Source organism: Monodelphis domestica, chromosome 2 (assembly GCF_027887165.1).
Source record: "Monodelphis domestica isolate mMonDom1 chromosome 2, mMonDom1.pri, whole genome shotgun sequence".
Taxonomy (NCBI): Eukaryota; Metazoa; Chordata; class Mammalia; order Didelphimorphia; family Didelphidae; genus Monodelphis; species Monodelphis domestica.
This window is the reverse complement of record NC_077228.1, coordinates 438,516,414-438,543,403: the sequence shown is the minus strand read 5'-3', so window position 1 is coordinate 438,543,403 and position 26,990 is coordinate 438,516,414. Positions and strand designations below refer to the sequence as shown.

The window sequence follows — 26,990 nt, the reverse complement described above, 5'->3', positions numbered from 1 at the left end:
ATGAATTTATCATGTCTTTGCACAAGAAAAGGAACCTTTAAAGTTTCAGTAAAATTTTTTGAAATCACAAAGACATTTGAGACTGACAAGTTCTTCAACTGTCAGTCTGATCTATGAATACTTACATAACAGAGAGTGGAAATAACTGAGTTTTTGTATATGCACATTTTCTATAAATTATCCCTTCAAAACAAGTGACAGATGGAAGACAATCACTATTATCATGTTCATTACTTTTTAAATGCCCATACAAAATTTTGAATACAACTGAATATAAAAGCTTTGAACATAAAATCCACAAATATCTACAATTTTACTTCAATTTCCATAAAAGCTTATAGTAGATGATCAAAAATATTGATTTGTTGACTTAAATATGTGTAGTGCAATAATTATAAGATGTTAAGTTTATGTTTGATATGGCATACGTATTACAAGTCGATAACATTCAGAACTTTTATCAGACTTACAAATACTAGCAAGATGAGAAGCTATTGTCTATTTTAAATTTAGAAATAAAAAATTACACACGATTTGGAATTAAGTAGGATAATTTTACTATTGTGCTATGAAACATAATTTTCAATATAGTTCTCTTTCTGGGACTTACTATCAATCCAAATATTAAATTCTTTCCTCTTTTGACAGTTTACATGTATAAAAATTGATGTCACCAGTCAACAGAAAGGCTGAAAGAACAGCATGTTATATCTTTGTTAATTAAATTTCTGCATATCAATTTTAGTCAATTTAAGGCAGTTCTTTCTAAGTAGCTTCATTACTTTATGCATATACTATGATTTCAAAGACTGGAGACTACAAATTCAGATATTCGAATGAGTATTTTAGAAGATGCTTTTTAACCAATAATGAGAGAGGCATACATGTCTAAGTGATGAAGTCAAATTCTCTCTACAAACACGAAGTTTATATGCTACCAAAGTTAGTAGACATACAGGGATAACCACCATGCAAAATTTCTTATAGAAATAACTACTTACTTGTTGGATTTAATTCTGCATTGGGTACAATTCAGAATATTTCCTAAGTGCCTGAAACACTTTCTTATAGAAAGAGGCTTTGTCTCAGTAAGAATATTCCCTGGTGACTAGGTCTCACTACATCTTTAATGCCTTCTGTGACTCACACAGGCTAAATACAAAAGATATACAATCTATTCCATTCAAGGAGCAATAGAATCGAGACAAATTATTTAAGATTTTTTTTAAATCAATAGAATAATTAATGCTGTCTTAATCACAGCTAAAATCTCAAGTTAAAAATAGGTAGCTTCAAAACAAAAGTGGTAAGGAGGATGCTTCACTGGTGTTCCACACAATACTTTCTTATAACTGTCATCTCACTCTACCCCTTTACTCAGGTTGCTAACCCTTCTGCCGTATCATTATACTTGCTTGTAGGACTAATGGGAACGCTATAGGGCTAAGGCAAGTCTCCAAGGTCCAATGGCCTCTGAGCAGAAACAGGCCACCTTCTGATCTGTAGATGGAATGAATGGATTAAATGAGAGCCAAGCCAGCTGTTGCAAGCTTTATCAGTACACAGACCTAACAGATGGGAGCCCATTCTGAAAGCCTCCTGCTACAGTAAGCAAGGGCCTGGTGCTAGCCTTCTGTTCACTGGGCTTCTCTGACAAGGAGTCAGACACAGAATACACTCTAAGGAGAACACACAAATCTTTCTCGATATCTGCCCTCCCCCCCAACCATCCATCCCAATCTTCTCTCTCTAACTTTCTGGGTCTCTGTCTCTTTTTCCCTCCATCTCAATCAGAGAACAAAGCTTTTACTTAGAACCAAATTCTCAGAAATATCATCTTTTATTTTGTAAAGTGAAAAACCTGTTTTCCATCATTTTGTGAATATTCTTTAGTTTAAATTATCCCTTGCAATAATAGCCCTTTTTGTGAGGTAATAAATATAACATAGCACAAATTAAAAAATGAATAATTATTATTAAATGCAAAGGTTAGGAAGAAAAAGATAAAGATTATTTGATAAAGAATTTTTATCAAGGTAAGATGAACTACAAATATTTATTGCTGTATAAAAAAAGACTTGCTAAAGATGAATACTTTTCCATAATATTTCTTTTTTCTTTCAACAATGTAGGCAAAATTTAGAAAGAATTAGAATAGGCTGCCAACCAGCCGAAAATTTCCATGTGAAGGCTGCTATACACACACATCTAAATCACTGTGGGGAAAAAAAAAGTAACAGAATTGGAAGAATTCATCAAAATAATCTATATGTGAGTACAGCAAAACTTGTGCTCATGTTGCCTTTTGGGGAGGAAAACTATGCTTTATATACTTTAAGTTTCACGGTTGAGGTAAAAATGTTTGCGACAGGTAATAGACTCAGATAAATTGAATTGCTGCCATTGATTCCTGCCAATGCCTGAAAAAAATATTTTGTTTGTGAATCAACTAAGGCATCTACCATATCATTCATTTTAATAATCACCAATACCAAGGGATTCTTTAAAAATATTTAAAACAGTCAGTGCATAAAAAAGTATGCATGTAAGACAGTTTCTAAGGGGATTAGGTCATTTTGATTAACATAAGTTTTTATTTTATATTTGTAAACACAGGAAATTTGGAATTCTTGACAGGAAGTAGAACTTCCTCAAATTTCCTTCAAATATACTTAAAAAGAGAAAAGTGCAAGATGTACACATTTTCCCCTATTACACTTCTCTCTGCCTTGTGACAAAAACAGACCAATTCCCTAGTGAATTAAAAATAATTTAGTCTCATGTTTTAATGAATACCTTGTCTCTGAGCTATGATCCACCAGAAGAAGTGATTTTGGACAATGAATCAACTAAAATAAAATGTAATCTCTATATGAAAGAAATATATACTAAAACATAGATGAGATCACAATAACTTGGTGGGGGATAAAATAAGCTGGTAACTATGAATATGTCACATAATATGGGAGAGGCATAATGAAATTCTGTAAAGAGTGAATTGGTACCTATCAAGTGTTCCAAAAGTATGAGTGCGGGATTTGGCTTTAATTGCTTAAAACTGCACTATTGTGTACTTTAAAAAAAAAAAAGCTGGAAAGAAATTGACATGCACAGAATTTATACAGGGATAAATTGTCCAAAAGAGAAGGACTTTACCTTCTAGGTTTTCTTCCATTTATGGAGTGACTGGATTGTAACAATGCAGCGAAAGTGTTCAACATGCTGTTCATTACCTTTTCAGCCCTGAAGAATAAACATGCACCACACCATTGTAGTCTGACCAAATGGCTGTAAAGACCCCTTTAAGGTAAGAGAAGCCCTGGGTGTACACGTGATATATTTCTGGAGATTGCAACTTCTAAGACATGACCATTAGGAGAAAACCCAATGGTTTTCTCTTGGCTCTCTCGACATCAATAAAAAGCATCTGGGGGGCATGAAGTACAGTAGAAACATAGATTCTTAGTGGGCAGCAAAAATGAGAGAACTGGATAAATAACTTTTTGTGGAGACCTTGATGATACCCTATCCTTAGACGGCACTTTTGTGTAACAGCGTGGAAGTTTCCAAAAATTGCAATGATAAAGGAACACTCTTACATCTACATAGCAATAAGAATAAAGAATTAATTTAAAATATATAATAAGGGGGCAACAAGGTGATTCAATGGATAGAGCACCAAGCCTAGAAATGGGAGGCCTTAAAGATGTAGCCTCAGAAACTTCTTAGCTGTGTGACTCTGGGTAAGTCATTTAGCCCCTATAGCTTTACAGTAGCTCTTCTGCTTCAGAAAGTATTAATTGAAGACATAAGGTAAGGTTGTTAAAAAATAAAATACACAATAAATTCCATTCGGCTTAACAAAGAGTAGAAAACAGAAAATAGAAGAGAAGCATCACCTGCAGACAGAAGGAGACTGTATCCCATAGCTAGATAGATATATGACCAAGAAAGCATCCCAGGCTCAATTCAACTCAAGATACATTTTAGCAGCTTCTAAGGACAAGACATGGTAGGGGTACAATGATCATATGAAATAGTCTAAGGCCTAAAGTAGCTTATATTCTACTGACTCATTAACCAGATGGCATATATTCACTGTGTAATTTTAAGCATAACATAGGATAGAAATTGTTTTATAAAGCTCAAAGCACAATATAAATATAGTGATTATCTGGCTAACATGGACACTGAATCATATTCAATTGAGAAAGCCACATTAAACACAACTTTCAAATGCAAAAGGAAATACCATTAAATTATGAAATCTTCCTCCTTATCATGTATTCAACAAATTTTTTAAAGTACTAAAAAGACGTTGGCAAACATTGACCATTGAACAAAACAGAAATAAATGAGTTTTGTTATATTCAGGTACAAGACAAATTTCTAAGCTCCCAAGTTGATATTTATATACTTGGGGGGGGAGGGGGGCAAGTAAGAGAATTTGTTATAACATTAATAAACTATTTATTAAAGCCAGAATTCATTTCTTGGAAAAGACAGAGGTTGTGGTACTTTAATTCAAAGTAGGAGATAAATGGCCAGTAGCTGAAACAACAACAGAATAATATCTGATTCTGCTTTGGCATCACTGACAGCTTTTAAACCAACTGTCATTTGTCAAAGATGATAGAACAATACACATAACAACCACTGTTCCTCACTTGAGTTTAACTTTTGTTGTTAACATTGCATATGTACAAATAAGATTTTGTAAATGAAATCACGTTTCTCTTCTGACTGATTTTCAAATGGCATTGGCTCCTATCTCTCTATCTGCCAATATCTAGCCTCTGTATAAAGTATTTAATGACCTGTAAATAAGTGAATTTTGCTTTAAATTTCTTTGGCAAATACCTATTTTATAAGATTCTTTTCCTATTATCTGAAACAGGCAACTATTGAAATTAGATATGGTTTCCCCTCCAATATGATTGGGGGGGGGGGGGGGGTAGGGATCAATCAATGAATCAAAGCATGTGTGGAACAGAGAATAAAGTCAACATAGAACTCATCTCCAACCCAAACTCTAGGAATGTTCCAAGGACACCGAAATTTTCATCTATTTTGTAACTGTCCTATGTTAATTTCCTCCTGAAAAGCAAACCTCAGAGGTAGACAACTGAGACTACTATTTGGGCTAGTGATTGGGAGATAGGCAGAAAGGAGATCAAAAAGAGAGGAAGATGTAAAGAGACTTGAGTTACACCTTCAGGCTTTCCTACAGGGTAAGCACTGGAGGGAAATTGAGCTGGTGAGTTCTGGCCATGCAGTGGCAACCAATGTGGCTCTTGGCATTTAGGAAGCAAATTCCTAAGCAACAAGGCATCAACAGTTGGATGATTATTTGCTCCTCCCTTGTGAAACATGGAGAAGTAACAAGTCAATTATGTTTTTCACTGTTCCAATCCAAGACCAAAATTACCTGACATAATATTAGGATTAATAACTACAAAGAATAATTAGAAACAAAAGGTAAAAAACAATGGTTTATGATTTAGAATGTAAAAAAACCTTGTCATTTAAAAGTATATATATATATATAATAAAAGCAGTATTCTTGATTACGGTTAGGTTTTTTTCTAAAAATTAGTATAAATTTAGGCAATTCTTGGAAAACTAGACAGAAGGTAAGGCAGAACAGGGCAAATGTCGATAACTTTTTAATCACTGGAACCAAATTAGCTAAAACAGTGACCAAGGAAAAAGAACAGTAAATTCACAAGAAAATATTCCTATACTATGAAACTTTTATATCTAGCATTTTCTAATTTGGCTAATAAATTTTCAAATACAATATTCTTGAGATGCCAAAAATAGAATTAAGTGTGATACCACTTTCTTAAATGCAGGTCACATTGATTTATTGAATAACCCAAAAGATTATTCTCCTGATTTTGTTATAATCTTTATAATGAAATATTATTGGCTTAATAATTTTTAGAAAGATTTTAGGATATACATTTTGGCTGGAAAAGCATGTTGTAATGGTATGAAGTCTGTGCAGAAGAGACTAATAAACAAAAACTAGTATGAGAAAAAAATTAATCCACAGACAGCACATCATCATATACGCACACTTTGATGTTCTGTTGTTATAATAACCAGGGAACTTCTAGATAACAGAATCATAAATTGAGAGTGGGAAAGGGTCTCAGAAGTCATGAAATTCAACTCCTGTCAAAATAATTCCCTTCTATAGCATTTGTCTGTTCAATTATTCAGACTGGTTATCCAGATATGCAATTCAGGAAATGGATGCTTTCTTCCCCATTATGTCATAGAGGAGATTACACTCCTGTATTGGGTTGGACCTAAAAGCTATTGGGGTCTAATTGAATTCTCAAAACCTAGGCAACTACTCACTAGGTGGACAGTGGAAGGAACACTGGGCCTGGAGATGAGAAATCCTGAGTTCACATCTAAAGTCAGCTATTTTTTTACTAGTTGAAGGGCTCTGGGCAAGTCACATAGCCTCTGTTTACCTCAATTTCCTCAACAGTAAAATGAGGGAAAAAACCCATGCTGCAGAGTTGCTGGGAGGACCAATTGAGAAAATACTTGTAAAAACCCAACCAAATGATGTTATAATGTACTTGTTTCCCATTCTCCTTCTCTCAAATTCTATGATTCTATGATTTAGTTAGGACCTTCTGCAGCTTTGGATAGTTTTTATTTTTAACCCCAAACTGTTATCTGTCTAACCTCCAACTTACTACTACCAGATTTTCCTGATGGGAACAGAAAAACGAAACAAAAAAATCTAATTTCTAGGTGACCTTTAAGTATTTGAGGATCACTTGGTTTCTTGTGACTCACACTGATCTACCAAAATCTTTTTTTTCTCCATATTAAACTTCCCTGGTTCATAGGATCAAAATCAATCAAAGGTGAAAAAAGAGCATTAAGTCATTTACTGAAACACCCTCATTTTACAGGCGAGATAACCAAGGCATGGGGATTAAATGAATAGACCAAGGCCACAATGTTTTAATAAGTAAGAGAGCTGGGATGAATGTGAGTTCTGAACCAATGACTTGAAATTTGACATTACTATACCAAGTTATTGATGATAGATAAGAGTTTAAAAAAGGAATTTAGTAAGAAAATATAAGGGAGGAAATAGAGAACAGGAAAGGTCATCCAAGAGAGAGTGGCAGGGAATAAAAGGGTGAAAAGAAGATAGAGGAAGGGACAGAAGTGGAGAGTGCAAAAAAATAAAATGAATGAAATAAAGGGAGGAAGGCAGGAGATGGAGGAAGGAGAAGGACAAAGGACAGGCAGGATAAGGCAAAATATGTCAAAAAGGAAGACAGGACAAAATAAAAAAGCAGATCAGGGGAAAAATAAAAGAGGGAGATGGAGGAAAGGGGATATAGGGCAAAGATGAAGAAGGAAGGAACTGAGAATAGAAAGAAAGAGAGTAAGGGTCAGCAACAAGAGAATTAGAAATGTAGGATTTGGAGCACTGGCTTACTGGAATGACAACTGTAGGATAGATCTAGGAGAGAAACAAGTAGAAATGAAAGTAAAGGGCAAGCAATTATAAAGTGTCTGTGATGTACTGGGCATTATGATTAGTGCTGGAGACTCCAAAAATAGGAGGACAGACAGGGTTGGGGGGCAGCGTAATTTAGGAAATGGTAGTGGGAGCTCTTATTTGGTTAATCAAAAACTGTAAACAGACATAGTATTTGCTTACTGGGAAATAGCCAAACAAATTGTGGCATATAAAGATTATGGAAGATCATTGTACAGTCAGAAAAAATGAAATGGGAAGTTTCAGAGGAACTTTTTACCTCTATGAACTTATACAGAGCAAAGGGAGGAGGAATAGAAAAAAAATGTATATAATGACAAATATTATTACACTAATAATAACTAACATTTGCATAATGTTCCCGAGTTAGGGAAGTACTCTTTAGAGATTCTAAATATATGTGTATGTGTGTATATACATATATACACACACACACATTTTATTTATATATCTATATCTATCTATATCTATATCTATCTCTCTCTCTCTCTCTCTCTCTCTCTCTCTCTATATATATATATATAACATTTTAAAACCCAGAATTTTATCATTTTATTCTCAAAACACTGGAAGGCTAATGGGATTACCTCTATATTATATAAAGATAAGGAAACTGAGGCCAACAGAGTTTAAGTGTCTCACCCAAGGTCACACACCTAGGAAGTGTAGGAGGCTCAATTTGAATTCTGGTCTTCCTGACACCAGGTTCAGCATGGTGTTGACTTTGAAAGACTTTAGAATTCTGATCAGCACAGTGACGAATCCCATGTCCCAAAGAATAAAAATGAAATGTGCCTCAAAGATCCTGAGGGGGCATTGGGGTGGGGGAGATGTTTCTAAATGCATAGAGATACATTTTTAACATAGTGGGAATTTGTTTCGTAAGAATTAAGGACTTTATTTTTCCTTCCCTTCTTTATTTTTGTTTAATTTGTATAGGCTAGGGATACTGCAAAGGCAGAGATTATTATTTAAGGATAGTTACATGGTTATATGGTACATAGTTATATGGCACATTTATTTCAATATTAATTATTGTTTTTCTAGTAGTATAGCTTTAAACTCAAACTACTCCTTTATAAAAGCTGAAAACTGCTCTAAGACTCTTGGGACACCCTGTATTTTTTATTAACCCAGGCTAAGGCTAAAATGGCTTTCATTTTCCGAGTTTCTGCATCATAAGACAACTGATTATAGAATTTTAGAACCCCTGTGTTCATATGACCTGCTTTCTTACCACTCCATCTGCATAGTTAATATTTTTGAACCAAGTAAAGAACTTGACATTTAATTCTATTAAATGGCCACTTATTAGCTCCATTCTGCTGATATCTTGTGGGATGCCAATTCTGTCATCCAATGCATTAAATCTGCCTCTCCTTTTGGCTTAATCTACAAATTTTATGATGGTTAGATATCAACAGTACATGACTAAGGGGGAAAGTCTATGTGGACCTCCAGAAGAAATGTACCCGAATTTATTAAGTCTTTAAATCCAAACCGAAGCTTCTCTGGTCCATATCATTCCATGTAGTACATGAGCATAAGTATATAAAACTGTTATTAAATGCCTTGTGGAAATTGAGGTATGAGTCCAAACATTCTTCAAACATCATTCCAAGAGAAAAATCCAAAAAGGAAATGAGATTAAAAATGGGCAAGGCTTGCTCTCAAGGAATCCATACTGACTCCTAGCCATCTCCTACTCCTCTTCAGTGTTCACAAACCAAGGACATGGAATGCTGCTGAAATAAACCTAAGAAATCAAGTCCCACAATCATGTAGCTGGAAGTTTTCAAAAATCCTTCCTATCCCTTATAGATTTCGAGTAACACATCACAGCAATAACATCTTTGCCACTTCCCTCCAAAACCAAACAACAACAAGAAATCCCATGCTTTTTTTGTTTGCCAAAAGTGTGTGATGCTTACTCAGCTTTTGATATTACACCTTCTTCCAAAGTTCTTTTATTTAGGAAAGGCAATGCTGGAGCTGAATTATCTAAATACATTTAAATAGTGAAGGGAAAAAAGATTCTAACAACTCTGTGAAGCACCTCATCTGGGTATTATTTTGTTTGTTTAGCCCTTTTTCCAGTTGTGTCTGATACTTTGTGACCCTACTGGGGGTTTCTTGACAAAGATAGCTTGCCAATTCCTCCTCCAGCACGTTTTACAAATGAAGAAACTAAGGCAAGCAGTGTTAAGTGACTTGTCCAGGTTTCCATAGCTAGTAAGGTCACATTTTAACTCATTATGGGGAGTCTTCCTGACACCTGGCTCTATTTTCTGGTCACTAATTGACCCTGGATAGTATTTACCCACACTCCATGTTACAGAAGAGGAAACTGAGTCTCAGAGAGATAAAAGTCGAAGAGTTTTAGGTATCAGGGACAGGACACATCGCCTCAAGTGCAGACCTGTTCCCATGATACCAACCTGCTCCTCTAAAAAAGATACAATTTACAACATCATTCATTTCAAAAGGAGACAATGAAAATAGCTTGGCCTTAAGAAAGGAAAACTGAAGTAAAAGTTGGACATCTCACATACACTGAAAGCTCTACAAAATCACCTGGAAAAGAGAGAGTCAAGAGGGGTATGCCACAGTCCCATGCAAACATGTACCTTATAGGGCAAGAGAGGGCAATCCCAATACATTTTCCTCAGTTTCTTATAAAATAAAATAAAGCATAATGTCATATTTAAAAGCTACCAGGAACGTATAAAAATTAGGTGGCTTTAACACCCCGATTAAGAAAGTACTTATTCCAAAAGGTCAAGCAAGAACTTTTTTGTTACTATGAGTACTTTTGGGCTTTTTGTTATTGTAAAAAAAGAAAAAAATTTTTAAGAGAAAATAATTAAGAACTGCAAATCCATTGACAAGGAACTTTCCAATAGGTTAAACAGATTCAAGTGGCCTCTAGGAAGCTTTGAAGACTGGGAAGTGCAAATGGTTAGTATCAAGAAAACCCCTATTTAAAGTAGACAAAATTACACTCAATATATATGTAAACATTTTAATATTAGAAAAGAGTTCAAGGACATACTGGATATTTATGTCTCTGAAACAACAAACTTTTAGTATTTCAGAGAGCTAAATAGTAAAAAGAAGTTAACATAAAATAAACAAGCTGGAGCAATTATACAGAGGCATAAGTTAACCAAGGCTGCTAATGTCAGTTAAATGGCAAGCAGTCCATTACGACCCATGTTGAAACATGTGTCAATAAAACAGAAGCAGATAGCCTCACAATTACAATTTAAAGATTTACTTTTACTTATTTCAGATCTTTTTGTCTTTCAAATATAAATACTTTTCCTTGTATTAAAAGCCTCCTCCTTAAAACTCTGTACATGAACTATCAACCTGAATTCAAGAATTTTTGGTAATTATGTCTCAAAGCAGGAGACATTATATCAAATTTCTAAAGGGGCACATGAAAAAGGTTAGAATCACTGGAATTTCTAAGTGCTTTAGAAATTCTAAAACTTTGTGAATACACTAAAGAAATGCATTTTACAAATTACACAGAGAATTAAAAAATAATCCTGACCCTCAAATACCTAGTGATGACAAACTGTCTATTTTACTAGTAACTTCTTTTCAAGTTTTGTATTTCAGCTTCATATTGCCTAGAGCTCTATCTTCTGGGATTCTTTCAGGATTTTCCTTTTCTTTCATTTATCCTTCCCTAAATAGTATTTAGTTCCTACTCAATTCCTCTCAAAATTTTTACCTCATTTGTTATTTTTCACCCTTTCAGGTCTATGATCATTTAAAAAATTTTACTGCTAATGTTTGTTTTCCCCAAAAGGATTTTTCATGCCCTTTTATGGTGTGTGGAGCATTTTACCTATGACATCTCATTTTATCTGAATAATAGTACTATGAAGTGGGTGCTATCATCATCATCCCTATGGAGGAGGCAACACATGAGCTTGGGAATTGAGGCAGGATCGCGCAGCTAACTGTCTGAAGCAGGATTTAAATCCAGACCTTTCCAAATCCAAGGCCATAGCTCTACTATGCTGAAGCCTAACCTTCTAGGCCTTCTTCCTTCACACCGTTTCTCTCCCTGCCCTAACTCTATCACAGGGCCCACAGACTTCATGCCCAGAAGATTCCTCTACACTGCTGAGGCCCCCTGAATCACACATTCCTGAGAACTGAGCACCCAGGCCCCACTGTTTGCTGGCTCTGCTCCTAGCATAATAGACATTTCCAGTTTTGAAGTCTGTCGCCTCATCAAATAGAAACACCTTGAAGGTAGAAAATGCATTTTTTAAAATTGCATTTGTATTCCTAGCTCTTAGTTCAATACCTTAGCATCTAAGAACTGCTAATAAGTGCTCTACTTATCTACTCACTACAAAGAATCATCACTTTTAGTAAAAAATTTAAAAATAAAGAGGTGGTGGGGTGGGGGAAGAGAAGCCCATACTAACCTGCATATTAAATGAATCTGACAGGATAAGCAACTTTCACATCTAGATTCCTCTAAAATTCTCCAAAACACCTCCATTTTCTCAACTCTGAGTGAATAGCGAACATTATAATGCTAGTTATAATTTTTTTTTGTGATAATGTTAAATTTTGGGTTTTTCTCCCATTCCCATTTAGTATTATTATATACTGGTTTTGTTTAAATCTATTATTTCAAGTGATTATTTAAGCAATGAAAAAAACAATATTGGATACATTTAATACATGAAAAGCTTCCAGTAAACACCACCCCTCAGAAGTAGGACCCACAAAGAATATTTATATTCATAAATTAAGCATTTTTTAAAAAATAAAGCAAGACAAATAGACCTCTAAATAATCATCTATTTCATGCTAAATCAAGAGATCAAGCAGAGAACTCATAACTTCTTCCTTAGTTCTTCTCACAGTAGAAATTCAAATATGTATTGAACCAATGAATATAAGAATGTTCTAGGTCAGGAATCTCCTGATCCCAAAATCAGGGTCCAGAGATTTTTTTCAGACTCGATTAACAAGTACTATGGCACAAAAACCTCTCTTTTACTTGATAGCAAGTAAGAACACATAAAAGAGTTTTCAGCAAAAAGACAGAATGCAGAACGAACCTACTGCCCAAGTCGCTCAGTTATCACAAGAAAGCGGGCAAGTCAAGAGGAACAGAAACTTTCATCAAGAGGAATGGAAGACCATCAGGTCTGAAGAGCTGGCTTTGTCCCTTGGTCTGGGAATGCATATGTGGGGTGTGTGTAAAGAACTTCACGATCTATTCTGTCCACTGAGAGAGTTGGGACAGTTTTCCAATAAAGTAGACATCATGCTTTCTTTGATTTTGTTTGGATGACCAGAAGTGAAGTATGTAGTAGTTTTTAAAGAGCCTCCTTAAAAAAAAATTAGATTTTTTTTTATCACTACAATATCAAAAGTATTTTTTCTCCAAATGCTCTGGTTATGAGATTCTATACAAAAGTTACAATAATTAACAGATATAGAGGTACTATGAGTTTACATGCAAGAATTTTATCAAATATTTATCTTCAATATTATGAATTTGTAGTTTTTGACATTTTTAGTTCTTTGGATATGAATATGTTAGTGAAGAGATACTCAACAATAACAAATTTATATATAGTATCTATCTAACTTCAGACACTACTGCTTTATATGACCTTGAGTGAGTCAATTATATCTATATGTCTCAGTTTCTTATTCTATAAGATTGTAATAACACCTATACCAGAGTTATTGGATCAAATGAAATAATATTTGTAAAGCACTTCACAAATATTAAAGTGTGTATGATTTTATGAGTTATTACTATAAAGCAATGAAATTCCTCAAAATATTCAGGAAAGGAAAAGTAACCTCTAATAAACCTCTTCTTTCCATGGAACTTAAATAAACACTAGTTTTTGGAAAAACAATAAAGCTTGGTAGTTGGCATATCATAGTTTTATTTTTAAATTTTGTTTCCAAATTTTTAAAGGACAAATGTCTACTTAAAATTTTTTTAGGAAAAAATAAAAATATTTGCTAACCTACAATTCACCCAACATTTGGATTTTTCCCTTAGAAAGTACATTTAAAATTTAGCCATTCTGGCAAGTGACAATATACTATTTATCAAGAATTTAGTAATAATTTTCCAAAAGAACAGTTCTTTTTAATACTAGGGACCATAAAAATCTAAAATATAAAAAACCCCACTGTCTCTCAGAAACTTTGTAGTAAAATAGCAAAGACATTATTAACTATCCCACCACCAGTCATTACATATTTAGAAAGCTATTCTTCAAAAGCAGAAAAGGTTCTTATTGAGGTATACAGATATTATCCTGTTATTAGGGTGAGAGAAGCTATCCTATTAGTTACAATCCATATAAAGATTGCTCTTGAAATGAAATCTTCTTGAAAGAAAATCTTCTTGAAAGAAAAGGGGACAAAATAGAAATTGGAAGAACAAGTAGAGAATGTTCAAAAGTTACTTAGGACAAGGAGACAAAGCCAGGGCCTATCATGCTTTCCTTGTCTCTTTATGAAGATGATCTGATCCACAGTAAAGGGAAGCAATGTCTTGTGTTGACCAAGAACAAATCCACCTTGACCTAAACCTCTTACAGAGTGAAGCTGCAGATGGAATGGATGAAAGCCCATCAGAATGGAGTATTTGGTCCTTATATGGTTTGATACAAATCAAATTTTGCTTTATCTGGATGGACACAGCAGAAATGGCCAACAGAAAACTTTTGTGTTTCTTTGATAAAAGCCAGTAAACATTAAAGGGAATTTTTAAAAACTCTGAGGGGATGGGGGGCGGGGGGAGGGGGCACGCACACACATGCCCATCTATCTGTCTGTCTTGAAATTTTTCAATGTGACTAACTATAGACACCAAAGACCTATATAGTCTTATTATTGTCAATTATATTCCATCTATTGGTGCTCTTGTCTTTAAACACTGCCATATATAACTAAATATGTACTGAGTTTCAACAAATCTGTCACTATTCAATAAGAAGTCAATTAAAAGATTAAATATACCCATACAAGCTTTTCTTGGCTATTTATTTTCAGTAAACTTATTTTTCTACCTTCCAACAAAGAGATTGAAAAAGAAATATATTTTGGGTTATAATTTATTTGGGTTCCTAAATAACACTACACTTTGTCTCATAGAAATAAAATCCAATTTAAACATCATTCCCTTCACTCTTAACCTGAAAGCTAACAGCTTCCTCCATTCTTCCCCCAAAACTAACTTTTTACATACCTTAATCATAAAGACTATTTACTAGGAAAACTACTTGATCACCTCAATGACATATGTTTTAAAATAGGACATTCTACAAAAAAGAAGAGTATATAATGCTCCCCTTGTGAGACACTAAGGAATATGAATAATAATTTGAGAACTCATATGGCTTTGTTATTACAGGGTTTATAAGATAAAGCTCCCAGAAGATTTAAAATCTTTTAAAAACCTGAACTGTAGTCAATCTGAACTTATTTGTATTAAAGATCCTTATCCAGATTATAAAAACAAAATTTATATGGAATTCAAATATATCCAGAATAAAACCTTTAATGCAAAATCATATTATGCTTTCTACCTCATTACAAAGTCTTGAACCCCCACATTCCCTCTTTTCTTTCCTAAAATTCTAAGTATTGTCAGTCCCTGAATGAACAAAATAATTTTGCAAGTCAGAAGCCCTCTGGGAAATCACATCTAAATTAGCCCCGCAAAACAGTGTAGGAAAATGTTCCATAAGGAAATGCTGTTCAGATACAGAGAACTCTGTTCAAGCTATGCCAAAACTAATCAGTACACGCAAGAAGTATTTTAGGGGAAGGAAGTCTCCTTACCATCATAATCATAACACATACATTACAATGTATTCTCTCAGTTTCTTTATTCACAGCTAGAGTAAAATATGTCAGTAGAAGCCTAAGAATAGAGTTTAAAATAATGTTGCAGGACTATTTGTTTACTGAGACAGCATGACTGAATAGGGGATGAAATTTACCTAGGAAAATGGGTTAGTTTTGAAGTGATCTAAAGGAAATAAACCACATTCTATTTTTTTTTAATATAAAGCAGAATCAGAAGATAAAAACAGAAAACCAAATTTAAATCATCTTTATTATACTAAAGAACAGCCCAATACTGGTTATAACAGGAATCTTCCCTAAGGATATAAGAACTACTTTCCGTTAGAAGTAAAAGGCAAATAAATGTATGTGGAGGAAGATGGTCTTCCTAAGCATACTGATTTACATAGACACAATTCAATTTCTATTCATGGCATGTATACACACTTTAGAAAATACTACAGTTGTAGTGCTAGAAAAAACTCTAAAAACATCCACCTACAGCTCACTCTTTTCTTTATTACTCAAATTTAAAATCAGTATTCACAGCCTAAAACTAGGAATAGTTCAATGAACAGTTAAAGGCACACCTATGCCAACTATGTGCCAAATACCAAGCTAAGGGATTGGGGTGTGGGAGAGTAAGGGAGTGGGGGTCCCTTGCCCTCAATAATCTTACAACTGAATGTTAGAAAGGCAACACACAAAAGCACAGAGATATAGGGATGGGAGTCCTTCATGCTTCCATGGGAAAAATTCCAACATTATAGGTTTTCAACAGACTGGGGAAAAAAGTTCATAATAACAACAACAACAAAAATGTAAGAATTCATGTCCTTCATTAACAAGAATATGTCAGAATATGTCTTTGTCTCTTTGTTTCCTTAAGGAAATAAAAATCAATTAATTAACTAATATTTATTAATAGCTAGTTTTTGTGCTAGGCAAGATACTTGATTTTAAAATAATATGCAATAAAGAATACATAATCAATTTTAGTTTAAAAATCAGAAAAAGTAGTAATGACTTTCACTTATAGAAAAAAAGCTCATTTTAATGGGTATAAGGAAGAATGGTACATAAATTTCATAATGAATGAGTAATAATGCTTATTTGACTTTTAAAAATCACATTCATTTCATATTATTAATGATTTAGTAAAGGGAAGGGATTAAATTAAGGTCATACTACAGCATCTCATTTTGATCAAGTATATCCCTGCAACATTAACTAATATTACTATCATTTTATAAATCTTAAGCTCACAAAAAGTTCTAAAACATATTATAACTCATCCGATCCAAGCACAATGAGTGTAACCAGGTTGGATAAGTTCCTTTAGATCATCAGGTTCCCTTTTAATAGACCATATTTCTACTTCATCAGTAATAATTTAATAATTTATATTTCACTATTTTTTTTAAAAAAATCCACATTTTTCATTCATAGGTATAAAGATCAGTCTCTCCAGCATCTTAAATAGGCATATCTATCTGGAAGTTGCAGGATAGGCAATCTCAAGATGATACCTTCTGAATTGAGACATAATGCTGCTCAGACCACTGTTGGCCCCATAATTAATGCAGTTCCAGATTGGAAGATATTAATCGCTTACACTCTAATGAAAAAGATTTTGAGAATGCAGGTGAAGTATTGAAGGGGGATTTTTTTGTGGGTGACATTTGACATATCTGAAAATATATAAACGCCATCTTTTTTGGAAGTAGAATGGTATTCTAGATTTACTTATTTTCTTATGGGTTGATAAAGTACCTCTCTATAGGATCATTTTACTCTTATCCTTTTTGTTGTGTTACTCCAATGTCCACCACCAATAGTCAGTGAAAGGTTCAAATAAATGGCCAGTGCTAGTGTACCTGGGTCAAACCATCTCATTATACATCAAACTCTGAACATCAAAATCAGTAGATATTTACAATTGCCCATAGAATTCTCTCAGTCTTACTCCTCAGCTGTTCAATTTTGATGTAACAAGAAATAATCAGTGAAAAGTTAATAAATGTGTTTTAAAATGGACAGATATAGACAAGAGTTACTAATTTGAGTGCCACCTAGCCAATGTTAACTTAAATCTAGCACATTCTATTCTATCAATGAATACTCTCAAAATTCTTGGAGGTGAAGATGGTAAGAAGTAGTGTTTTAAACCTCTGCTATGAGGAGATAATCCTTTATGCTTTTACACTTAGCCTTCCAGGGCTGCTGGGGTTCCACCTCTAAAGTTCATATTATAAATACAATTTCTGTGATTTTGTTGGGGGAGGTAGGGGTGGGAGTGCTCTGTAAGAGACCACGAACAGTCAGACTAAGTATGCATTGTCCAGAGTCAAAGGCATTTCCAACTTCATCTCATAAATATGTACTTTAGCAGGAATACTGTCTTAGGCAAGTAGCCACCTAGACCACTGAAATAATTGCTCTAATGGGGAACTCACTACCTCCAAGGCAAACCATTCCACTTTTGAACAGTTCTAATTATTAGGACATAGATTTTTATGTTGTGCCAAAAATTGCTTCCTTGTAACTTCCATCCATTGTGTCTAGTTTTAACCTAAGGGTCCAATCAAGACAAAGCCAATCTCTCTTCTACACAGCAAATTTATATTTAATGCATATTATCACACTTCCAATTTGCCTCCTCTTTTTTCAAGCTAAACCACATCTAGTTCTTTAAACCTCCTCCCATAAGGTAAAGTTTCTAAATAGTTTATAATCCTCTCAACATCCCCATAGTTCACTTAGTCCAGTTTCCACAGTAAAAGATGGCACTCAGAAAGGTACAAAACATACCAGATGTGGTGTGACTAGGTCAGAGTTCAGCAGGATTATCCCTTCTACCATTAATGCAGACTAAGATTCTGCTCACTGCTTTAGTTGCTACATCACACACACTGCTGACCCATAAGAAGCTCACACACTAGACATCCTTTCCAGAATCAATGTACTCCCTACAAATTACCAGGGAGGGCCTACTTTTTTCCTTTATGATATTAAAAAGCCTTTCACTTTAGTTCAGTCTAAGAAAAACAAACTTTTTTCCAATGTAACAATAACAAAAATACAAGTTTTTTTCAGCATTTATTCAGTTGTAATAAAATTTCTAGGCAAATTTGGGACTTCATGTTGAAATATGTTCCTTAATTTTCTGTTCAGATGAAAGTATTTTAGAGGCCACTGAGGTACTGAGTAAGAAAACTGACTTCAAATGAAATAATTTAATTAGGAAAAGCTAAGAATGATAGAGAAAAATCTCAGTCTTTCCCAGGTATCTGTAAGGTAACAAGGGAAATTCAATAAGGCTTTTGGTAGACCGGGTGGGGATCCCATCCCTGAAGCAAGGGACACAGGAGTAGCATAGGTCAGGCAGGCATGGATGCTTTACAATCATCACTGGAGGGAGTAACTCACAGGGAAAAGGAAACATCACTGGGCTGCTGACCATGCAATAGTCTAGTATTACCAGATTCCATGAGACATCCTAGGCCCATAAGGACCAGAGAGCACATTTGAGAATATCTATTTTAAAATAAGAATAGCCAGGGTTTATATAGTGTCTACTATGTGCCCGGCAATGTGCCAACTGACTTATGAATTTTATGATCTCATCTATACCTCACAACCCTGGGAAGTAGATGCTAGTATTATTTCTAGTTTCCAGTAGAGGTAATTGAAGTAAACAGAGGTTAGAGTGACTTTCCTAAGGTCAGCCAGTCACCCAGTATCAAAGGCTGTAATTTGGGGAAAAGTATTCTAGATTTCATAACATATCTTTTAATTTATTGGAAAAACTACATGGTGGCAAAAAAAATGGGGGACAGTGTCTGGCTGACTGATTCCTTTGGATCACAATGGTAATGAAATCAAAGACAAGGATTACATATCCATAGTGGTCACTTAGTTGGTTCTGATGGCCAGGGAACACAATCACATCTCCAATAAACAATTAAGGATCTGTGTGGCCAGAATGAGTGGCAAGATGCACCCTCATGGAATACCAGGTCAAAGTAGAAGCCTTTTCACAGATGATCAGAGGAAAAGGGTTGTTGAATTTGGAAGCATGCTAGCTGCACTAATTAGTAGCTACAGGACTTTGGAAAAGTACCCTGTCTCTCATTCAGCCTCAGTTTCCTCATCAACTAAGTGAATGAGTGGAACCACAGGGACCCTAAAGTCCCTCCTAGTTCTCAATATATAATCCTGTATATCTGCTTCCTTTAAATGAAAAGGACATTAGTAGGTTTCTTCAGTGGGTTCTATTTTTTTAAAATTATTTTAAGCAAAGCAATAAAAATTAGTTAAGAAGCTGCATGAAAAGAGAACTGGACAAGGCAAGATGAGTTCAATTCCTGCCCTTGCCTTCAAGTCTTATAAAGATAACACCTTCCCTTGCCTAAGATCCAGTTTTTGTATACACCAGTAGTACATTGAATTCACTGAGCTAATGCAACAAGTGTATTTCATCAGCTTTGAAGAGCTTAAAGCACTCTGTATATGACATATATTTCTAATTTAGACTAGGGCATAATCAAATTGTGTCATACGGTGTATTTTTTTAAAGCCAGTAATTTTAATATATATTGATATAGGCTCTAAAGTAGTGATAATGACACCACATAAAAGGTACTAAGCCCTCATTGTGTGTAGATTCTAGACCAGGCTGCTCTGTCCCAACCGGAGCTACTTTTCATTCTAAAAGTTTACCTAATTAGTTATTATAACTTTGAATACTCTCTAAGATGAAAACACTGTTATAGAGTTCCCAGGTCAGACTTCATGAACCTATTTAACACATGATATTACCAAATTATGAAATCTAACCAGTTCTAATTGAGAACATCAAGAAAATCTTTCTAAACCTTCCCCCCACTTTCCTCAATAGATCTCTCTACTCCCTCTCTCCCTCCCCCTCTCTCCACTTCACATTTCCCTCTCCATGGTGAGGAAAGGAGGCATATTCTAGACAATAGTTACTGGAGAGCAAGTCATTAATTTCAGGAATAAAAGGCTTGTGCTGGGTTGTTAGGCAGATTGGGAAACAGGTAAGAGGGAAGGCAAAAAAGGGTAGCAATATGTGGGGTTAGAAGCTCCAGGAACTTGGAAGTGGTAGCAAAGAATCACTGTCCACATGCTGGCAATTACTTAGTTTCCCAAGAATAGGAACAGAAATAGTCAAAGGATATATAAATAGGCAGTTTTCAGAAGGTAAAATCAAATCCATCAATATGCCATTGCCAGCCATATTTTTAAAAATGCGATAAATCAGAGAAATGCAAATTAAAACAACTCTGAGGTACCACCTCACAACTATCAGATCAGGCAACAAGAAAGAAAAATGACAAATGCTAGAGTGGAGGCGGGAAAAAAATGGAACACTAAAGCACTGTTGGAGTTTTCAACTTGTCTAACCATTCAAGAGGACAATTTAGAACTATGTATATCCAAAGGGCTACAAAATTGTGCGTACCCTTTGATCCAGGAACATCATTACTACTATGTAGTAGAGATTTTTTAAAAAGAAGGAAAAGGACCTATATGTGAAAAATATTTATAACAGGTCTTTTACTGGTGGTAAAGAATCAGGAACCATGGGATGCCCATCAGTTGGAAAATGGCTAAACAACTGTGATATAAAAAATGATAGAGACAATAGTTTCAGAAAAACCCAGGAAGACTAACAGAACTGATTCAAAACAAGGTAGAACTAAAACAGTAAAAGCAATATTGTAACAATAATAAACAATGAAAGACATAGATAATCTGATCAATACAATGATACATGACAAATCCGAAGGACTCAGGATGAAAAAATGCTATACACTTTCAAAGAGAACTGTGATGTATTCCGAGTTTAAATCGAAGAGTATTTTCTTTCTTGTCTTTTTTCTTTCTTTTTTTTTATTGCAATGTGTCTATTCTAGGCATGTTTTGCAAAACTTTGTTTGTAAAACTGCATTTTTATTCTACTGAGTGGGTAAGGAAAGAAGTGAAGGAAAGAATTTGGAACAGAAAAAAATTTTAAGAATATGAATAGACTAAATTTGTCTACACAAGAATATTTGTAATAAATGCTACCCTACTAATGGCTATTATTTTTGTAAAGTTTGGGAAAGTGTTAACACTTTAAATTAAGTTCAACAAATTTTCATTAAGTACAAATTTATACGATGCATATGATGCTACAAAGATGGAAAAAAAAAAAGAATGGTCGTTACCCTCAAGGGGCTTATAATATAATAATGGAGGAAAAGTCCTCATGCTTTATTCCAAGGAAGTTGCATAAAATTTTTTCAAATTAAATTAAAATTTTGTCCAAGGACAAAAATGAAATAAAATTGGAATATATCATTTTTTCTAATTGATCTGCAATTAGTGTTGTTTCCTCATAATAGATTTAAAACTCTGTATTCTTTTGCTTCACCATTAAGCGACATGCAATCTTAAATACTTTATTTAAAGAACACTTTGTAGGAAATTCTTATAGCCATGTACTCACTCACATACACACACACACACATATCCTAATTTATTCTATAATTTACCTTTTATATTGTTTTGTTTTCATGAGACTAAAAGAGAAAATTTTAATTTTGTATAAAAACAGCTCTATTTTGTAGTGATTTAATATTTACCTCTAAAAAACAAAGTAGGACCTTCTTTGTTTGAAGAAAGTAGTTTGAAACTCAAAAGTTTTCAGCTGTTGATAAGATAGAACCTATTTACTATTTTTCAGGTGGTGGGAAATTTGCAATGTTTCATTACAATCTCAATCCTTCTCTCTGCTGCCCAATATCATATATTTTTACAAAACAGCTAGTCATAACGAGTTTACTTTGGGGCCGCAGAATTGAACTTAATGATACATATACACTTTGCAAAAGAAAATAAAGAATGTAGAACAATCTAAATATGGAAAATGTAGGTATATGAGAAATATTTTGCCATAAGGGCCTATAAAATGCAATTTTCCCCACTAAATTAAAACATAATAACAAAGACATAGTAGCATCCTGATTTTTTGAAAAAACATCTGACAAAATCTCCAAGTGTTTTTGGCATTAAGAAATCCAGTTCCCAAAAGTAACTAAAGTTTCCGCTTGCTAAATAATCAAGAATTAAGTCACTTTAATATTGCTGAACCTATTTCTTATTCTAAAAAGATGAGTTTATAATGCTTGTTTGTACTACCTATCACAGAAGACTGCTTTGAAGAAATCACTTTGTAAAATTCAGAGAACTACATAAATGTGAGTTATTATTGTTATTGCCATTATAACGGATGGTGGACTAGTTAATAGTATTAAGAGGTGGATTTGGAGCTGACACACTCATACTCTAGGAATGTCATAAATGACTTCATTACCAACCTAGAGCAGTGGCAGGAAACTCAAATAGAAATGGATCTCTACAAAGCACGTACTGAACTTAGAAAAATCACAAATGAACATTCACTTTGTTTTACTATATTTTTATTTATTCTTTTAAACATTTTCCATGAACATTTTCAGCTGATTTGGATGGTAATTTCATGCCTCTGATGTACTGGATTCTGTCTTTGGTTGTGCCTGGTACAATAGATGGTTTTTATTTTATTTTTGGGCCTATGATTTGGATTAAAACATGATAATGATTATAAGATCTTTCAGATGACACAAAGCAGTGATATAAGGAATAAATATTGACAGGATCATAATTTAACATTATCTTGCAAACTTAGAAAAATAGCAGGAAGAAACAATATAAATAGACAAAAAGCTTAAGCTAAAAAAGCAATCTTGCAAATGGAGGAGAATGATTTTGGTTTATGTGGGGGGAAAAAGACTTAACTAACTAAAAGGCATCAACGTGATACAACTATTTAATTTTTTAAAAAGCAAACTTAAGCTTTATTGATCTTACTGTACATAACCCTCATAAGACCACATCTTGAATGTGGGGTTCAATTCTAGTTATCATGCTCTAAAGTGGACATTTGACAAAGGCCATCTAAATCTATTTCATACCTCAGCAGAGAGTCCACTCGAAAATAGATTTACCATGAGCAGTTAGGTGACTCAGTGGATGGAGAGCCAGATCCAGAGACACAAGGTCCTGGGTTCAAATCAGGACCCAGACACTTCTTAAATGTGTGACCCTTGGCAAGTCACTTAATTCTAATTCCCTAGCCTTTATCACTCCTTTGCCTTGGAATTAATACTTAATATTGATTCTAAGCCAGAAGGCAAGGTTTAAAAAAAAATACACTCATTTTAGTAGTACCTTAATAATTAAAGAAAATATTATCTGGGTTAAAGTAGCCCCACTTTGGGCCAGAATCTTTGGGGGAGAGGGGGTCCTTATAACCACTGAAATGTTCCTTTCTGCAAGTTCCATCCAGTATTCCTAGTGTAAAATAAATTTAATTTCTATTCCTCAAATACTCAAGGAAAGGAGATAACCTATTCTTCCCTAAACATTCAAGAGATGATCCAAAGGAATGTAAAACCAAAAGAGCACAGAATTTTTAGAAACTTTTTTGCCTTTCAATCCTGCACGTCAGTCAATGAAAATGCAACTATCAAGAAACGACCACCTACCATGTTCCTGGTATTGAGAATGTCTGCTGAATGTTTACTGAATTGAACTACATTTCTTGAGAAATGGTTTCTAAAATGAGAATGTTTAGTCTGAAAAGCAGAATACTAGGAGGAAAATGTGTCAACTGCTGTCAGATATCTGAAGGGGTGACAGAGTTGAGCAGACTCCTCTCCTATTGACTAAATGTCCACAGTGGCAGCAAGGCCAAGTCCACCTGCTCCATCACTTAAGGTAGAAGCTTGGATAGTAATACTGGAGGTGGTATTATCAAAGGTAAATCCCCAAATTCTCCAACCAGGACAGAGGAACAAATGGCCCTTGACTATTGCTATAGTCGTTGAAGGGTCCAACTACAGCAGCCTTTCCCATCTGGCGCAGTAGAAATTGTACCTGCTTTTTCCCACTGGGAATACTCTTGGCTCTAAGGATCTGTGTTCTCTAATTCCCTATTCTCCTGACTCAATGTCCTTAATCTCTCCCCACCCCCAAATAAATCAATAGGAACAATAGGACAAGGAGATTAGAACCTGCAGGTGCAGCTACAGCAAACCACTCACATTGCCAACAGGTGGGCTTAGGTGGTGAGAAGGGGGCTAGTTCCTCCTTGGGAACATAAATTAACAGGAAAGGAAACTCATCTCATATTTTAATACATGTATATTTAATATAAAATGTTTTCTGAGTATATATGGGTCCAGTTTAGATCTGATGCATGGTAAGAAAGACTTTGCACATAGAGTATGAACTCCAATAAAGACTAGATTATATATATATATATATATATATATATATATATATATATATATATATATATATGCATCTTTAGCTCAATGCGGCCAGAAATAAAATTTCCAATCAACTTAGAGGCAATTAAAAAGAGTCACAACAATGCCAACATTAACCAAGAGAAAGAACAAAGGGAAAAGAAATAGATCAAGTTGCTAAAGGAGCTAGTAAAAAGGTCCATTAAAAATTATCTGTATTTGTACTGCAAAAGATTATTTCCCCTCCTTCATCACACACTGAAATTGTAATTCCTAAGAATAACAGTAAGTATGATGTCTTCAACTACTTTCAACTACTAGGGAAGCTTGATATAACATTCAGGTAGACACACCTCTGAATTTTCAATGTTTGTTTCAGGCGAAGTGAGAGAATTTGTTTTCTACATCTAATAAAACACTGACACCCGGTGCTGGATGAAAATAACTCACATCTAACTATACTAACTGAAAACAAAAGAAAATAACTATCATCTGAGATGTTATGGTCACTGTGCACATGTACACAAAGGATCTGTCTCTCCTGTGTGTCATTACCGGAATCGTACATCAATGGGAAATAAAAAGGTAACAAAGTATAAGGGATTCTGGGCATGTGCTAATTCTCTAAATGTTCAGCAAGGCTTCAAGATTACATGTAAAAGCAAAGAGCCCTCATGTGGGAAATCTCAAAAATTTCCAAAATGATTAATGAAATGTCTATGTAATAAGACTGGTTTTTAAAGAAATTAAGTGTAAACTAAACCTCTGAAGTGTCAAGAAGTTCCTAGAGCAGTTTCATGCGAATATATGTTTCATTTCAGTTTAAATGCATTGCTTTTCCATTAAATGCACTATGTAGGACAAAAATGACTTATTAATAGCTACAGAAGAGTCAATGTTAATTTTTAAACACACCACACCCTGTATTAAAGATGGTTTCTGCAGTGTTGAGGTGAAAACATCAGAAGGGTATAGTCCCAGAGATAGAAGCACTCGGAAAGAAAGTCCCTTTTGAATTTTAAAAGGCACTCCTATGAAGAGTGAAAAATATCCATTCAGTGTAAAAAATTTACACACCTAAATGGAAATACAATCTAATCAACTTTGCATGCATATTCAGGACAAGCAACAACTAAACTTCAAATAAGCTAAAGGCCTATGAAAATATCACCCAACTACTTGAGCTATTACTTTGCAACTAAACAAATCTTTTTTTTTTTTTTAAATAAAAAGATTCATGATCCCTGCTGCCACCCAGAGCTTTAATACCTCTGGTGAAGAAAGGAGAAAGAAACAACTGAATATCAAGCTGCTGATCACTAATGTCTACCACATGCGGAAGAAAATAAGCATGTAAGTGTATATTCAATGAAAAAATAACTGTTATGAAATATTCATTTGAAAAGTAATTAAGCCTCACAATTGAAAAGCTAACCTTTCACAACACAAAGTAATCACGCAGCTTGGAGATTAACACATTCTGTGTCCTCTGGTGTTTATTACAATTTATTTAACACCTCATCCACTTTGATACTTGTGTTATTTATATATTTTCTTTCTCTAAAAGCTGAAATTTTAAAACAGCCCAAGAATATTTCTCTCACAAACAGCCAAACTACATGTTGGCAGGTCATATCAACAAAAAAATAATAAAGTATTCTGAACTGAGGTTTAAGAGACCTTGCCTCCCCTGTTAAGCAATTTTAGCACATCTAAAAGATTTGTACATTATAAAATTCATGTACATCAGAAAATTCATTCTACAAAACCTATATGTAGTTTCAAACTTATTCCTTCACAGACAAGGAAAAAGTACAAAGTTACATCATTTTACGGTGAAAACACATGTGTTCTATAGTCTTCATGGAGACTAAAAACTTATATTCATAATCAAGTGTCTTAAGTTCAGAAGCTCTCAAATAATCCTTTCTTAATTTTCCTAACATAGGATATCACATAATTAGCCCTTCTGTAGTCTCAGCACATAAAAAAGAGAAAAGGGATTATTCATTAGGGGAAGGAATTAGCAGGGTTTTAAAGCTTCAATGGCCAAAACAGACTATTAGCTTTCATTTGGCTATTAGGCTGGTAAGCAGAGTGGTCTCTAAAGTGTCACCAGCCTATAACAATAAATTCTCAAAATTAGTTTTAACACCTGCTATTCTAATAGAGAAAAAAAACGGAATAAGCAGTTAATAACACACCCATTCAAGTAACATGCTACTGAT

At 34.2% G+C, this 26,990-nt stretch overlaps 1 protein-coding gene and 2 long non-coding RNA genes across 14 annotated transcripts in view; 2 read left to right on the top strand and 1 right to left on the bottom strand.

Moving 5' to 3' along the window:
- ARID1B (AT-rich interaction domain 1B) overlaps positions 1-26,990 on the bottom strand; it is a 557,650-nt gene that overhangs the window by 268,123 nt on the left and 262,537 nt on the right. The window lies entirely within an intron of this gene.
- On the top strand, positions 1,345-26,171 carry LOC107650976 (uncharacterized). Its single transcript, XR_008916716.1, has 5 exons — positions 1,345-1,607; positions 2,133-2,271; positions 3,242-3,307; positions 25,142-25,347; positions 25,996-26,171. It is a non-coding gene; the product is annotated as an uncharacterized LOC107650976 (long non-coding RNA).
- On the top strand, positions 11,448-12,866 carry LOC103095688 (uncharacterized). The gene is made up of 2 exons (XR_463112.3): positions 11,448-11,815; positions 12,586-12,866. It is a non-coding gene; the product is annotated as an uncharacterized LOC103095688 (long non-coding RNA).